The sequence below is a fragment of the Symphalangus syndactylus genome, chromosome Y, assembly GCF_028878055.3.
Source record: "Symphalangus syndactylus isolate Jambi chromosome Y, NHGRI_mSymSyn1-v2.1_pri, whole genome shotgun sequence".
NCBI lineage: Eukaryota > Metazoa > Chordata > Mammalia > Primates > Hylobatidae > Symphalangus > Symphalangus syndactylus.
Genome location: NC_072448.2, coordinates 12,314,426 through 12,329,234, shown reverse-complemented (window position 1 = coordinate 12,329,234; position 14,809 = coordinate 12,314,426). Strand labels below are relative to the sequence as shown.

The following is a 14,809-nucleotide window of genomic DNA, read 5'->3' as shown; positions in this document are numbered from 1 at the left end:
AATGTCTCATCATGGCCACAAAGAATATAAAGTAGAACAACTCACAGTAACATAGTATTGAATTAAAATCTAAAGTATATCCAAAACATCCATGTGCCCATACTGATATAAATGATTGATTCATCTCTGCAGACTTCCTCCCCAAAACACATATCCCTGTCTAAAACATCAGACAGACCATAGGTGGTGGACATTTTCCATAATATTAATACCACAAAACTATTGAGGTCATGAAAAACAAAGAAAGACTAAGAAACGGTCACAGATCAGAGGCGGCTAAGAAAACAGGGCAAATCCAACTTCCTATTTGGACTTCTGTGTCTCTATGACGCTGAAGATTTTAATGCACAGGCTCACCCAAGAGGGTCCTGGAGCCTTTTTGTCTATAGGCCCTTTTGATTCTTAATCTAATGAAGGTAGATGTTTCTTTTCTCTTGATTATATCTCCCTGGTCTAGACATAGATGGAGAGAGAATTAGAATTGCTGGTTTTTTGCAGAAAGATAGAGCCAAGTGCTGTGGCTCAAGCCTGTAATCCCAGTGTTTCAAGAGTTCAGTCAGAAGGATCCCTTGAGCCCAGGAGTTTGAGACCAGCCTTTGCAACCTGGTGAGACCCTATCTCTTAAAAACAACAACAAATAAATAAATAAGTAAAATTTAAAGTTCCCATCACAGACAAAGCCCTGTTACGGAAAGGAAGGAATCATCCCTTAAAAAAGGTCCTATCCCTTCTTAACAATGCCTGAGACACAGCAAGATGCATTAAACAAATGCAATTAACACTTCAAAAAAAAAAAGGAAAAATGCTGTGTTTTAACTGACAAATAAAAATAGGGAATGGGGTGGGTTAGAAACAGCTAAGATGCATTCATCATAACTCATAAACCAAAATGAGTTACCATCAAATGCAGCTTTTAATGCAGGACATATCTTTTCTTGTTTTCTCTCATTGATCACTTCATTGAAATGGTTTATCTGTTATTCAATCACTGCTGCATAATAAAAAATGTCTGTTTTGAAAATGAAATCATGCACTTCACTTTATTTTGCCCATTTGATGTTTCTTCTAATTTTGTAAGCTTGTCATGAATTGACATAAGCAGATACGTTAAAAATTGGGAGTATTTCATTTCATTTCAGGAACATTTCAGTGTCTAAAAGTATGGGGATAAATCCCTGAAACTTTCTGTGACTCAATTTCCTTGTGTACATGACTGAATACAAATGATTGCTCAAGTACATTCAAGTCCTAACAATCTGTAATTCTATTTTTCAATTTCATCATGAATATTCCAGCAAACTGTACTTTAAGTTCAGTGCAGCCAGTTCAATAGCCCTGAAGGACATTTTTGCCTTTCCAAATTGAAAGCGGATAACAAGGTAATAATAGCACTCCATTTCACTTCATAATCCCAGTGAAGTGTGAAACAGTTGCAAGATGTGGACAGTATATACTTGAACACTTTTCGATATTTTTTTTCTTTTTTTGAGACAGAGACTCGCTCTGTCACCTAGGCTGGAGTCCAGTGGCATGATATTAGCCCACTGTAACCTCTACCTCCCAGGTTCAAGCATGTCTCCTGCCTCAGCCTCCCAAGTACATGGGACTACGGTGCATGACACCACAACTGGCTAATTTGTGTATTTTTAGTATAGAGAGTGTATCACTGACTGAATATCTGACCTCAAGTGATCTGCTCGCCTTGGCTTCTCAAAGTGCTAAGATTACAGACATGAGCCATCATACCAGGCCACGCTTTTTAATTTGAACAGAGGATTTTTTTCCTAAGAGGGGAAGGATGTCAGATGTGAGGTGGGATGGGGAGAGGAAGGGAGGAGGAAAGAGAAGCAACTGTCTTCCATTCTGACCTGCTGTGGTGAGCTAAGACTAGCAAAAATGTCCTGGATGGATCAATTTTTAACACATCTGCTTATGCCAATTCATGAGAAGCTTACAACATTAGAAGAAACATCAAATGGGCAAAATAAAGCAAAGTGCATGATTTCATTTTCAAAGCAGACCTTTTTTATTATGAAGTACAGATTGAATAACAGATAAATCAGGATGCAGCTGGCTTCACTGAACATAACTTGCCATAAGCATCTTCAGGAACCCCAATGCTGGATAAATTCCCTTCCAGGAAAGGCTAAAACTGACCACGGCATGGACAGCTGTTTCTTCACTAGCCAATCAAGATGCCTACCCAAGTGTGAACAAATGCCTCTAAGATTTAGCCTTTCACTCCAGAACACCCCAAGGTATCTGAGGATGCTCCAGGTTTGGGGGCTGCACCATCTGTTGTTTCTTTACATAAAACGGTATTTTTGTGGAGTCACGGGTGAGGGAGTATGGTTTACCTTTAAATATAGTTTTGCAGACTGCTTCTCTATTTAGTTGTTTGTTTTTGCATAAGCTGTTTAAAGTCAAGAGAGAAAAGGTAAATGCATACCCTGGAATGATTCAGCAACACAATGACACCAGTCAGATTCTGTCCACATAAATGATACATTTGAATTATTTTTAAAAGACAGGGTGTCAGTCTGTTGCCCAGGTTGCAATGCAGTAGTGAGATCATAGTGTACTGTAGCCTCAAACTCCTGACAAACTCCTCATGAGTAGCAGGGACTACAGACATGCACCACCCACACCTGGCTTACTTTTTTTTTTTTTGTACGTATAGGATTTTCCAGGCTGTTCTCAAAGTGGTGGACTCAAGTAATCCTCCTGTGTTGGCCTTCCAGAATGCTGGAATTACAGGAATGAAGCACTCCACCCAGCTACATTTGAACTTTTTACCAATACTGCTATAGCATTACAGGTAGAATAATTATTAGTTTAAAAACCTTCAGGAAAATGTGTTCCCCAACAAAAAGTGAGCTATGTACATATCTATGTGTAAATTGCTGTGTAATTTACATATGCAAATATATGGTTGTAATTTACATATGTATATATAATATCAAGATAAATGTTGGTTTAGAAAGAATTTTTTATTATTGGGATTTGACTAGATTAAATGCCCAAATACATTTGATAGTGAAGTATCTAGACACATAACTGTGTAATTTTACATTAATTTTCTGTTGTCATATTCTGGTTATTCATTTAAGGTAGGCTTATCAACTGATATCAAATAAATCCTAGAAAGTTATTTTACTGGTAGAATTGTTATGGCAGACTGAATCGTAGTAAATAATCATTGTCACACAAATTTTATGTGAAGCCATGTGTGAATTATTATTCCATCCTCAGAATATGGTACCATTTCATCTCTACCTAGGTTGTCAGATTTTTTTTTCTGAGGCAGTGTTTTTCCCATATCAATGCCCTCGTTAGAGTTGGCTGGTTAGTTTCAAGCTGCAATTTCAAGCTGCAACAAATTCAGATTCCCGCCACCCCACCCCCACCCAGCCCCTTGTCCTTCTACTACTACCCTTCCTGTGTCTGCTTTGTATTTTCAGTCTCTCCACAGGTAACTGGTATTTAATTTCCATGTAACTGTTATACTTTCTCTCTGGTATTAACTTCAATATAACTTGTTACCCTTTCTCCCTGAGTCATCCTTACTGCTTGTTACTGTTTTACACAGCATGAAGTGCCTTGTGTTGACCTTCCTACTGGGTTACATTTTAGCTAGTAACCAGAACCCTCTGTGGTAACAGGCAACTAGAAACCCAAATGTAACGGTTTTGATTGTGGTTTGTTTATATTTGTTTTTGTTGCTGTTGTTATTTTCTAAATGTCTTGTCTACTTCTCAATGGTTCTGATGCATTAAGTCTATCTGTTCCACATCATTCTCTGTAATGGGATCTACATTATTCGTTTCTTCCCATACAGCATACACTTGGCATGTAGGTAAATTTGCAATACTGGCATGCATGTTAAGTCTTCTTCAGCCAACAGAGCAAGTCTGCTACCTCAAGGCTAGGACAAACCTACCATCAAAAGCATTATCTAAGACAGGCAGCCTTCTCCCCTCCCTCAAGAATCATATTAACTACATAATGTTTATCAAATACTTTTGTCTCCTTGCTCATCAACAATAGCACTCTGTCTGTTGAAGAAATTAAAATTGAACCATATAATCACCCTCTGAGAATTCAAACATGAACCTAATTCCTAATATTTGTTCCATGTAGCTCTGATGATTTTGCCTTTAACTGTTTAAGAAAGGTGTGTGAAGACTGAATCAAACTGTTCTTTTTCTTAGTTTTTGACACAGGGCATGAGAGATTAAACACACACACACACACCACACAAGAGATAAAATATTCAGATAAAACTTATTTGTTCTCAAACATAAGACCAGAGGTGTAAAATAATATTAGTCTATGGTTAATAAAGGAAAAATAAACAATTTCATTGTCTTTGTATCCCACTTCTTGGCACTCAACAAGTTTCGAATAAGTAAGTAAAATAAAGAAAAAATCAACAAGTTCATTTCTCCAAATCATTTTGGTAATTTAAAGATACTTCATACCCTGTTAGCACTTCTTTCTGCTCTGTGTCAATGGAAGTATTCTCAATACTGTTAGGTAGTTAATTTGATTAAAATTCATTGCAAAGAACCAACCTTAAGTTAGTTGTCATGCTTGCTAAATCCATTAGTACAGGAGGCTTTAAGGCCATAAGGTGTCTATCTTCAGGGTAAAATTCAAGAGAGGCAAATGATACATGAGGTTTTCTAGAAATATTGGACGAGGGAGCCTCTTCAAGTTAGAATACCTGATTTGGGAGTTATACTTTTTAAAGAATCATTTGCATTTCTCTAACGACCAGTGATGATGAGCTTTTTTTCATACGTTTGTTGGCTATGAATCAGTTCAACCATTGCAGAAGACAGTGTGGAGATTCCTTAGGGATCTAGAACCAGAAATACCATATGACTCAGCCATCCCATTACTGCATATATACCCAAAGGATTATAAATCATTCTACTATAAACACACATACACAAGTATGGTTACTGCAGCACTATTTACAATAGCAAAGACTTGGAACCAAACCAAATGATCATCAGTGATAGATTGGATAGAAAAAAATGTGACACAGATACACCATGGAATACCAAGCAGCCATGAAAAAGAATGAGTTCATGTCCTTTCCACGGACGTGATGAAGCTGGAAACCTGTTGCAGGGTGGGAGAAAATGGGAGGCAAAGCTCTAGGAGAAATACATAATGCAAGTGGGGCTTAAAACCTAGATGGCCAGTTGATAGGTCCAGCAAACCACCATGGCACATGTATACCTCTGTCATAAACCTGCACATTCTGCACATGTATCCAAGAACATAAAAAAAAAGAATCTTCATAAAATATTTTCCTCTGAGACAATGTAATCTGTGCTCCATCTTTAAGCAATCCTAGCTCAACAGTATGAATGATGTTGTCCATTTTAAAGTTTCTTTCATGACTCTAAAAGACCTTAAATTGTTAAAAAAGTAAATTATACGAGGGGCGGTAGAGTTTGAAGCAATTACCTGTGATGTTACCACATGTTTTAGACTAAAATATTTTAGAATTCAAGGTACTGTTCATGCCTTAAAAATGTGAAATATCTGACTGTTGCTTATTGATTTTAAAAATTATGTAGGAAATAGCCATAAATTAATGTAGTTGTTTCTACTACTATATGTTAAAAAAAAATCACTGATATTTGAATGTTTTTGTTGAATCAAGGTAATCTGCTTTATGTGTGCATTCATCCATGTAATTTACTAAAATGAAAACTAAGGTTTTACAAATATAGGGTTTGACAAAGTTTTAAAATCTGACCAGCTATACAAATATGGTATATGAAAAATTTTATTAAATCATAAAGGACATGCTTATTTGTCATTCCAGGAGGCTTTCTTTTCATTCCTCTTTCCTATTTGATCTGTTCTTCAATAGAATTATCTTCATTTTCCCTTTAACATTTTAAGGAGCCCTGAGATTTTATCACTCACACAAATAGCATAAAGGAAAGAGGGAAGAAGAAATAAAGGAAGGAAAGAAGGAAGGAATGAAGGAAAGAAGAATGGAGAGAGGCAGGGAGGGAAGGAGGGAGGGAAAAAGCAAGGAAAATAGACAAAAAGAAGGAAGGAGGGAGGGAAGTAAGGAAAGAAGGAAGGAAGCGAAGGAGAGAGGGATGAGGATGAAAGAAAAAAAAAAGTAATGTATACCAGAAAAATGAAAGAAAGTAATACATACCTGAACTAAAAAAAAGGGTGCCCAGTTTGATCGCTGTAAAAATTGTCAATTGCCCCATGAAAGAATACCACATTGCACAATATTGATGGGCAAGACAGAGTAACATTTTGTCACACATACAGATAGTTTCATCGTAAGCATAGGAGATAACACCTTTTTTGGAATCAGAACTCAAATTAGAAAAAAAGGCTTCCAGGAGACCTAGAGAAAACGGGCACCTGTCGCTAAACACATACTTTCTGCTACTTAGGTCTCACTTTAATGAATGTATTCACTCCTAAATGAAGATTACACCCAGACCCATCATAGGTAACTTTACGCCTTTCATTGTAAATTTTCTATTTTTATTTTTTATGTTTTATTTATGTATATTTTTTAGAGACAGTGTCTTGCTCTGTGTCTCTGGCTGGAGTACAGTGGTGTAATTATAGCTCACTGCAGCCATGAACTCCTATGCTCAGGTGATCCTCCCACCTCAGTTGGAACCACAGGTACTTGCCATCATGCCAACTAATTTGTTTTTAATTTTCGTTTGTTTCTAGAGTTAGGGTCTCACTCTGTTGTCCAGGCCAGGTGTTATGGACTGTTTAATATAACATAGGTTTGGTGAATGATGGGGATAAGAAAAGGAAAACGACTAATGAAAAATCATATTTTCCTTCAGATATATATATATGTACATATATGTGTGTATATATATGTACATACATATGTGTGTATATATATGTACACACATATATGTGTGTGTGTGTGTATATATATATATGCACACATACTTGCTTTTATCTAGTGTGTTACAATGGCTGAGAAAAACATTTTCTGCAAGAACTAGTTCCTAGTTAATGTGTTGGCATATGAGCACATGTATGTGTACACACCCGCTCAATACACACTGCCATTCTTACAGTGTAGCTTCAGGAGATGAGAGCATATTGTGTCACTTAGGAAAACCGTTAACAATGATATAATTTGTTTGTGAAAACATGCATTTACTTTTTTGAGTTTCCCCACCTAACCCATTCACAGAGTTATATTCACAGAGAGTAGTGAGGATTGGAACAAGTTAAAGACACTCAGTTCAAATGAGTTTCTTCTGCCTCCATCCCTCATGCTTTTGGGACAACAGTTCCATGCTGAACAGCTCTGACTGACCATTGGAGTCACATGGCATGCCTCACTGAGTTCTTGGACTTGCCCGTCCCATACTCCAGAGACACATATTGGTGGTGTTGAAATACTAAACGTGGAAAATGGCACCACATGCAACTTCACTACAGCCATCATCACAAAACCAAGGAGGCCTTTTCCACACCTTGCAAAAACAAACCACAATTCACCATGGCTCTTTTATCAGTGCCAATAACACTTTTAGTAACCTCAGTCCTTTTTTTTTTTAAGGGATCAAAAACTTACTACATAACGCAACTTGAAACAACCCAAGTTCCCTTTCAGCTTATATGACAGGCTACGTTTCATGACTGAAAAAGGTGCCCTGAGCAAAATATGTGTCCCCTCTCCCCACCCAAAGCATACAAACAACCAAACAAAAACAAGCAGAGAAAATGAGCCTGGATGAAGGGTTGATGTGGGAGCCAGGAGAGATGCCCACAGATGTTAATAAAATCACATGCCTGGGGTGATGGCTTTAAGATCCAAGTTTTCATCATCCAATCAGGTACTGGCCTCTTAAAACCAAAATGATCACTGATATTAACAGGTGGAGCTACGAAAGTCCCATTGTAAGCCAAAAATAGCGCTCTGTTACTTTGACAAACCATGATTTCTTTATATAATATACATTTTAAATAAAACAACCCAAATAAAATCCTGGTCCACTTCTCCACATTTCCAGAGAGCAGTGAAAGCCTAGATCATTTCACTAGTAATATAATGAAATTAACATTTCTCTCTTCGAAATGTATTCTTCAACTAATGAGACTATAAATGTTCACTGTACTTCATCTCCAGTCTAAATGATGGAGGATTACTCTTTTCCTATCTTAAATAATAAAACCTCATGATATGATTTGACCATACCTCATCTTGAATTGTGGCTCCATAATCCCCATATGTCATGGGAGGGACATGGTGGGAGATAATTGAATCATAGGGGCAGTTTCCCCCATGCCATTCTGATGATAGTGAGTAAGTTCTCATAAGATCTGATGGTTTTATAAGGGGCTTTCCCTGAATCACTTGGTTCTCATTCATCTCCTTCCTGCCATCCTGTGAAGGATGTGTTTGCTTCCCCTTTCCCATAATTGTAGGTTTCTTGAGGCCTCTCCAGCCATGCTGAACTGCAAGTCATTTAAACTTCTTTCCTTTATAAATACAAACCGTATTATAATATATATTACTATATATATTACATATAGTAAGATACAGATTTTACTCTCTATATATATAGTTATATATAGAGAGAGAGTTTTTTAAAATATTGTTGGGGTTAGGCCTGCACTCCTTCAGGTACCATTTCTGGGAAGATGAGCATGCCTTGGGAAGATGTGGTGTATGGAGGTGTTCCGCATACATCTGGACATGTGAACTCAACACAAAATGTCTAAAGTTTGAAATGTCAACCCAAGGTAGATAGGCTGTTTTCCACCAACAACCTTCCACTCCTGTAGTGTTTTTATGAGCCTTTTATTTACTTATTTTTTATTTCATGTAATCATCTGCAGAGAGAAGGCCTTTTCATCTATAGATTTATTCAAAGCCTATGAATGTCACAATGACAAACTTTTAGGAGGTATCACCTTCTTTTTTTTCTCATTCATGTGTGCCATTCTCCCCCAAGAAAAATGAGGAAGGGTTTCCTACACTGCCATTCACTTAACAAAGAACAGTGGAGACTTTCAAAGTCCAAATGTAGGTTGTTTACATTAAAATGATGAAACTGGAAAATATTCATTGACTGAATGGTAGCAGAGGGCACAGCAGATGACCTAATTGCCTCAACAGCCTGGGCTTTAATTTCCATTCTGACTTTCTCTAAATGACTGGGCAAAAGCTGTATGTTTGATTTAAAACTGGTAGCTCAGGGGTTTAAGAAATAAAAGGTGGCTATACAGAAGGCACAGTCTGTCTGAATATTCATTCACATAATTAAGTAGGAGATGAAGTCTCTCCTCTGAAAAAGTATAGTACTCAGACAAAAACAAAAAAAAGCAAAGGATTTGAACTAAACTGAACATATTTTTCCCATTTAGGAATAGAATACATATGCTTAAAAATCAGAAAGTAGTACAGAAAGAATACATTCTGGTTTACAAACTAAAATTGTGTTGCTTAAACTTGACATTCACATCCTAATACCAGCTCTCACCATATTTGGAATTTAAGTATATTTTAACCACACATGCCTGTCTTCAGAAGGAGGACATTAAAGGACTTAAAATATTTTTATATTGCTACTTCCTTTGAATGCAATATTCGCAATATTCACTCAGCAAGTTGCATTATTGACAATATTCAAAGTTTTAGGAAAGGTCTGAAGTGTGGAGTACCAATTAAAATGAAAGAATGTTAAAAAAAAAGGTCATTCGGTCATGGACTTGAACGTTTACTTTCGTGAGATCCTTTTTTGTGGTGTAGAAATAAAAGCTCAGTATTCCAAAGAGATTTTAAAGAGACCCCTGCACTTGTGAAACCAATTCTCTGGTGGGGAGTCAGTCAAAAACTCCCGTCTTTGTGGAGAGACTATAACCTTTCCACAAATTACTACACACAAAAAAATGAAAAAGCCAAATTCACAAATTTAAAAGAAATCTGTATGCTTACCATTAGTCTACATTCCAGGCCCAAAACTGTGAACTTTCAAAATCCTTCAAGTCTGCTTGTAAATTTTACAGCATCAAGATAACATCATTATCTACGTTATGCAGCCACTAGTCCCCTACCAAGTATCTGTTATAGTCTTAGGTTTGGGTAAAAATCATCTAGGTTACTGGTTTTAGGGCCTATTGTATATGAGGCATTAGTTTATTTAAATAAAACACAAAGAAAAGGAAAATTATTTCACCAGAGAAGAAAACATTAAAGCACCTTTAAAATGGTATCCAAGCACAGGCATTATTATGAAAATGCAATTATCATTCTAGTGTCACACACACACACACACAAAATCAAGCCTCCGATTTTAACCCACTGATTTAAAACTGATGAGGTAATTTTCCACTTCCTACAATGGCCCTGATTATGTTTTTACATGTCAAAGATACTCTTTAAAAAGACTATATATATATATATATACACACACACATATATATATATACACACACACACAGAGACACACATAAAGAAATATGGAATGCATGTGTGTGTAGAATGCATTCACTGCATTGTGTAATAAAATACTGGATTTCTAATCTGAGAAAATACATCCTTGCAGAGGTCTCCATGAAATTCCTATGTAGCCATCCCCCAACCTCTTAACATTTTGCTCATTTCCACAGGAAAATCTATGCTAAGGATTTAATGGATCACTGCTAACATATTCTCCACTGCCAACTAAAGGTATGAAATAATTCTCCACTCTCCAAATCTGCTCTCACAAAACTGTAGATTTCTTTGAGATCTGATTTCTCCCAGCTCTGCCATCCTCTAGGAAAAGGCTCAGTGCATTCATTGAAACCAAGCAGGTCTCTTGCAGTTTCTGCCACTTTGTTTTCATCAAAGTCAGGTGTTTGCACCCTGGCCATTTAATTTCTAGTTGGAGAAGAAAGAAGCTACCCAGGATTTCTGAAACACGCACTTCTATGTTGCCCGCAGAACGACCACACAAACTGGGAATTCCGGCTTCATCGGGATAAGGAAGTCTCCCTAAACTTCTTATTTTGTTTCTTTCTCCTTTTCTTTGCTTTTGCCTCCCTCATGTCACAGGAGCGACTGATTCTGAAATGGAAGCTCATGCACGCTACCCCCCTTTTAAGAAAATATAATGCAATGGAATGTAAACCCTACGGACAATGGATGCCTTCAAAAACCATAAGACTGGAGTACACAGACAAAAAAAATCCCCCACTCCCCACAAAAAAAAAAAAAAAAAATGAACAATAGAAAAATAAAATAAAATAATAAAATAAAAATAAAAATAAGCCATACTACCACCTTGTGAATTCAGCTCGCAAGGACTTCACCTGCTTAGTTTCAAAACCCCTAACCAACCCCCACCCCAAATTTCTTAAGTTGGGTCCAAATGGTGAATCTGGATCCTCCGTCCTCGCTCCAGGCAGTCTTGCCCAAGCCCTGGGCTGAATTCGTGAAATGCGGGACCAGCGCCCCCGCGAGCTTCAAGCTCGGGAGCATCACCGCATCCAAAACCCCGCCGCCACCTCCTAGTACCCTTCCACGCTGCCTCGTACACCCCTTTCCCCTCCAGCCCGGAGGTACCAGCCGCACATACATGAAAAGAGGCTCACAACTGCGGTAAGGCGTGGAAGAAGCCAGAGAAAAGGAAACCCTCGGTTCGGGGAAAAAAAAAAGGGAAGAAAAGAAAAAGCCTTCTGAGCAAGGGGAGGGATATGATGCGGAGGACATCCTACGGGTACATCTCGTTTTCCGAGCGGGACATTCGTTCCCAGGGTGGTCCTGGGCAGGCCTCTGGGGTGCAAGGGTTGACCTGACTCCCTCCCCCCGCCCACTCCCGCCCCCCGCTGCTCCGTGTAGAAAGGGCTCTGTGTCTGGCGGCGACTAGGCTCCAGACCGATACGCCCGGGCTCAGATTTGAGCACCGGGCCTAGATACCAGGGGCGCAAAGCTCGCGCCTTGGCTCACGAGACCCCCGCCGAGGGACCCCAGCTTACCGGTTCTCCGAGGGACGAAAGAGCCAGGTTAGGCTGGCGGCATTGGGAGGAAAAGGCGTCCAGGAGACCTCCTGAAGGATGAGATTGTCCCCGGGGTAAATAGGCCCCCTGGAAAACCTCAGGCAGAGCCACCGCTGAGTGGAGGGCGCAGGCACGGACCTGATCCTCTTGTCCCACAGCAAGCCCCCCACCCACGTGTCATCTGCAGCCCAGTGGCACCTACTTCCCTCTCCCCACGCTATTCCGGCCCGCGCTTCCTCAGGTCAAGCCAAGACGTTTCAAGCGCGGATTGGGTTGCCCCAGCCGCGGCAGTGGGGAGGAGACGGGGCTGAAGTTCACTCTCTCCCCGCTTCGTCTCGCAGCCCCTAGCTCAACCGCCACCGTCTCTCCCGCCTCCGGCTGCGCTCTTGGCCGATCTTCACTTTCAGTTCCGCCTACGGGAGTGGGAGGGAACGGAGCCGAGCTGCGCGGGAATTGGGAGGTGGCAAGCGGGGGAGAAAGAGACCAGATGAAATCGGCCCGGGTCAGCAGAGAGTCTTGAGATGGGATGGGATGGGAGGAAGGAGCCGGTGGTGGTTTCCTTTTCTAGGTCTGGGGGAGGCGGTTGTGCCTATTGGAACGGATTCCTCAGACCCCTCCCCCATCCCTACCTTAGGGACTGGCAGACCCGCAGGCTTAACACTCCTCCCAAACCCCGATGGGAGAAGGGGTGTTCTTAGTGGGCACTGACTAGGGCTCCAGATGCCCTGATACCTAGACCAGGGCTCCAGTCGCCTGTCCTTTCGGCTTCCAACTTTTCCACTCCTCCTGAAAAGCGGGCAGTTCAGAGATGGTGCCCAGGGTAGCAGCGGCAAACCGCCCTGCACCGCCATCTAAGGTCCAGGCCACTCTCAAAGGCTTCCGAAGAAGGAAAACCATCGGCTCTACCCCACTTTTGGGGCTTGCCTCACCACTCCCACACCCTTGTAACCCACACACACAGGAAAGGCGTGCATGGCGCCCGCTCCCGGGTTTGGAGGAGCAGCACGGAGCTACAGTTATTTCATCTTCACGCGCGGTTTCCAGCGCGTCCCGATCGTTCTCCAGCCCAACCAAGCCAAGCCAGGCCTAATCAATCACTTGGATTATTCCGTGCATCCCCCAAGCCTTATCTTATCCAAGGCCAGGAGATGAAGGAAGGGGAATAAAATCTTTTAATGCAACCCCAACCAAGCTTTATTTCCCCCTTTTCTCTCTAGTTAATGGCATTAACCCCCAACCCCAGCCTCCCAAAGAAAGCACCCCAGGCGGTGGTGGTTTTCTTAAAGAAGACGGGAGCATTGGGGTGGGGAGAAAAGAGAAGAAAAGCCTTCCATGCTCACAGTTTGCAGAAGTCCTCCTGCTTTCGCCACCTCCAGCCCTGGCCTCTTCGCTCCTTTTCCCCTGTACTGCATATGTGTGTGTGTGTGTGTGTGTGTGTGTGTGTGTGTGTGTGTGTGTGTGTGTGTGTATTTTTCCCCTCCTTTCCCCGCCACAGTCTTCCTTTAATTTGTATGGAAGGCAGCGCTACTTTTTAAACACATCGCACAAGGCCCCAGAGCCTTTCAAACAGCTGATTGCAGCAAAATGCTTCCAAACAACATTGGTGGTCTGCATTTTTATTTTTAAGTCAAAATAAAACCAAATGTTCCTGCGGAGAGATTCCATGTAAAAGCTATACATTGATGTCCACATTCCCATCCACATTGAAGAAACGGAGCGAGACAAATGGGAGAGAGTCCTGCCCAAATTTTCCAATAATCATAATAATAAAAGGAAAAAATAAATAAATATCAGATGAAGTGAAGCTCAAATATCCCCAGTGAGGCTTTCCCTCCCTTTCTGGAGAGCCACTGCAAGTCAAACTGTTTAAAGACGAGTAAGTCTTTTTAAAATAAGAATAAAAATATGCGAGAGACACGTCTTAAAACTGCACCTACCTTAGCTGTAGAAGACCTGAATCGCCGTTAAGAGTTCTTTTTACACATCCAAATTTTACTAGGGAACCCGAAACGAGGTATGATTCAGGAGGATGTATTGAAAGCCCAGGCGCCTTCCCCTCTGGAACCTCCCAACTATATTCTCTCATCCAGAGGAATGCAAGAGCCACCAACATTGCCGGGTTTGGAGGAAATTCATTGTTTCTGCTGTCAATAGTGTGTCCCCGGGCAGAACAAGCATTACAGTTGAAGCAGGAAGGGCCCAGCTAGTGGCTGAATAAGAGCTCTGTACTAAGAGACAAAGATGGGAGAAAGATGTCTCTGCAAGAACAAGTGAGCTAGGGGAGAGAGGTCCTTCTGCCGCCGGCGCTCTCCTTCTGCCATTGGACCAAACTGAATGAAATTTACAAAGCCAGCAGCCAATAGATCTCCGGAGTCGGCACAATCGCTACAAAAACCACGTCCACAGCTACAACCTCATGCAAAGAGCAACTAATCCCAGTGCAAACCAGCTGTAACAGAGAGATCCTGGGTACCCTGGAGGTACAGCAGGGTACCCAGATGCGCACAGCAAACCTTCTTACTCTTTCCTTTTTTAGGAATCTCTGCGTACTCTCCACACCAAAAATGATGCCGTATGTGCAGACATCTTTAACTGTTTAAGGTCACGATCTGCAGCAGTCCCTATGTCTGCGTTATTGTGAGTCAGTTGAGAAGCAATGATGTAAAAAAAAATTTAAGAGCAGCAAAAATTGAAATGCAGCTCTGTAAAGTACAGGAGCTTTTTATCCCCAGGATATGGTTGAAAGGTGATGAATGAAGGCTTTTTGTTTCTATTGTTATAATTTGATGAT

At 40.5% G+C, this 14,809-nt stretch overlaps 1 protein-coding gene across 4 annotated transcripts in view; it reads right to left on the bottom strand.

Moving 5' to 3' along the window:
* The window catches only part of LOC129476698 (neuroligin-4, X-linked-like), a 336,078-nt gene extending 321,798 nt beyond the window's left edge, over positions 1 to 14,280 (bottom strand). Inside the window, exon 1 of one of the 4 annotated variants that reach the window (XM_063635436.1) lies at positions 13,956 to 14,280. The gene's annotated coding sequence lies outside the window, so the exon portion shown is untranslated. Of the gene's footprint in view, positions 1 to 11,997; positions 12,422 to 13,955 lie in introns of those variants that run through there. The other 3 variants (XM_055269581.2, XM_055269583.2, XM_063635435.1) reach the window with 3 other exon arrangements.
* Between the last annotated feature and the right edge of the window lie 529 nt (positions 14,281 to 14,809).